The 2821-nt window shown below is 38.3% G+C and overlaps 1 protein-coding gene across 1 annotated transcript in view; it reads left to right on the forward strand.

The window, feature by feature from the left end:
* The first annotated feature begins 718 nt into the window (after positions 1-718).
* Positions 719-2821, forward strand: part of WHSC1L1 (Wolf-Hirschhorn syndrome candidate 1-like 1) — a 144211-nt gene continuing 142108 nt past the window's right edge. The window contains exon 1 of the mRNA XM_011960692.1: positions 719-927. The gene's annotated coding sequence lies outside the window, so the exon portion shown is untranslated. The remainder of the gene's footprint in view (positions 928-2821) is intronic.

The following is a 2821-nucleotide window of genomic DNA, read 5'->3' on the forward strand; positions in this document are numbered from 1 at the left end:
CGGAGTCGGAGTGGCGCTGAGCTGGGAATTGGGAGAAGTGGGATGGGGGCGGGGATAAGGATGGGATCGGGGAGGGGCAGGGAAAGGGGAGAAGAGTTGCATGGAGATTAGAGACCTGGGTGGACTGATAAATAGGGAGGTTTGGGGATGGAGTGTGGGAACCAAAAGAGTCTGGGAGAAGGGGATAAATTTGCTGGAGAAATGGGGCATTTTATGAGAATGAAGGAAGAAATGAGGAATGGAAGTGAAGGAAAAGGTGGATTAGGGAAAGGGATGAGGCAGGCTGCAATAGGAGGATGGGAAATAGACGCAGGAAACTGAAAGACAGGATTGGGCTAGGAAAGGAAATTAACTGAATGATGACAGGAATGAGAACGATCGACTTAGCGTCAGAGTGGGAGGAAAAGAAGGGGATGGAGGTCGTTAAAGTGTTAGGAAGGGAGGCCTTTTGTTCCTATATTTGTGTGTATTCTGTGCCTTTCTTTCAAGGCTAGAGAATAGAGAAGCTAGTGGTTATGGGATTGTGATTGTTGTGAAATGGGGAGGTGTGGGTTTTACTGTTTTGAGGGAGGAGGCGATGTGTTTGTGTTATGGAAGAGAGGCAGGGAGAGACATGGACATAATTTGATGGTTTTGGGGAGGAGTGAAGATTATTCCGATTTAAAGGGGGCAGGGGCAGCCATGTTTGCTGCCAGGCACTGCAGTGTAAATAAATTCCTTTTCCTCTCCGACATCAGTATGAATCTGGAAGGGGCCAGTTCAGATTGTTAGCCCCCTTTCTTTCTATTCATGAACTCTTTTCCCCTTACATCTTGGGTCATTTTAAATTATTCATAACCGCCAAAGGAGGTAGTGATGTTTTCCATCTTGTGTGTTTTTGCTCCTTTTCTCCCTCTCTTTACCCTCTTCCTTCTGGTTGCAAACAAGGTATGCTAATGAGCTGCAGTGTAAATTTAACCCTTTTAATCAATTTAAAACTAGATTTTTACCAGCTGAAGGAATCATTACTACACTTACATATCAAACATGATCATGAAGTCTTTTACGTATTGAAAATTCGTTTGTTTCAGAAGCCTCAGAAGCAGTCAACATGTTTTCTGCAATTCTTTAAGTAAACAAGGAAATTGCATCGGTTATTTTACTTGGGCCTGTGCTCTTGGCAAAGCGCTGTGTCCGGGTGAAAGGGGTAGGAAGCTCTGCTTGTGGTAGATTATCTGCTTGCTGTATTTTGAATGTTGAAAAATTAGAAATGTATGTATTTTTAAAGAGTATTTCTGATAGCTCTTGCTTATAGGTGATGAGCGTGTTAAGAGTGTTGAGTGTGTTAAGAATAGTATTTTCTTTTTTAAATACACTCTCTTTCCCCCATCTCTTCTCTTTGCCTTCATGTAGCTAGCTCAATACAATCTCCAGATGCCAATTCAGCACAGTGCAATGATCTATGAAGTAGGCTTGCAGTTCTTAGAGTCTCATTAAGATGCCAGGGTTTTTTGTTGTTGTTTTGTTTGTTTGTTCGTTCGTATTTTGATTGGAACTTAAGGTGACTCCAGGAAACTACAGTAACTAATATATTCAACTGTAACTACTTGTACAATTTGAAGTAATTACTATTCTAAGGTTTAAATCCTGACAAATTTACAGTACATACATTGGTGTTAAGTAGAGCCTATTTTATTTCATATCAAAAAGGATTAAATGTGTGTGTGTGACCTTTTGTTTTTATTATAGCAGTTGGAGTAATCCAAACTTTAACCTATCACATTGATACTGAAACTGTTCTCTAATACCAAGAAGGCCTGTTAACATTGTAATATGGTGGACTCAAACTAGTTGAACTACATTTAACCTACCTAAATGGCAACAACCTCTCAGTTGTTATATAGAAACTTAGGATATATTCTTGGTTTGTTAGAAAAATTAAATTGAATGTTGTTAAAGTGGTACTTTAAGAGGGTGCTTTAAGTGTAAAAGCCAGATTTACAGCTTGGAGTATTTTAAGTTGATAATATTCACCCTGAATTTGTTTGAAATTCTGTGAGGAACAGTTGCATTTAAAAAAAAAATTCAGCATGCTTTTTCTGGAATTTATTTTTATGGCGATTTCAGTTTTATGTCTCCTACTTGATTGACATGTTATTTGTAATTAGCTGGTAAATTGTGTGCATGAGCTATCAGTACTGTAAAGTTTTAGGAAAGTAAGCAATCATGAAATAGAAAAATTTGTGTTAGAAGCTTTCATTCTTAAAAAAAAAAAAGAAAAAGTTTATTTTTATGTATTCAGCATCCTTTAAAGATCAGGGTTCTTGCTCAGCTGTGGTAAGTATCCTGGTTCCTTGGACAGGTATTCATATACGAAGAAGCCTACTCTTGTTAAATAACACTTAAAACCAATTAATATGTGCATCAGCCCACCTGTTACCCATGATAGCTTTTTTATTTTTCTAACCCTTAAATTAACAAATGCCCTCTCTTATACTGATCAGATTGAATGAGTTTTGGATAAAGGAAACTGATTGTCTTTGAGATTGATGATTGTTGAGTGAACTGTCGAATATGATTCTAATGGCAGCAGTTTCTGGAATTTATAATAATATTCATAATCCACTAATAGCTGCTCACAGTTGTTCTCACACTGTGCTGTGCTGTCTGACATGCATGATTTCCTTTTATCCTTCTAACAGTTTTATGAAGTTAGTACTTTTTTTTTGAGCGATGGAGCCTCACTCTTGTTGTCCAGGCTGGAGTGCAATGGTGCGATTTTGGTTCACTGCAACCTCCGCTTCCCAGGTTCAAATGATTATCCTGCCTTAACCTCCCAAGT

Source organism: Colobus angolensis, unplaced genomic scaffold, assembly GCF_000951035.1.
Source record: "Colobus angolensis palliatus isolate OR3802 unplaced genomic scaffold, Cang.pa_1.0 Scaffold52, whole genome shotgun sequence".
In the NCBI taxonomy this organism is placed as follows: domain Eukaryota; kingdom Metazoa; phylum Chordata; class Mammalia; order Primates; family Cercopithecidae; genus Colobus; species Colobus angolensis.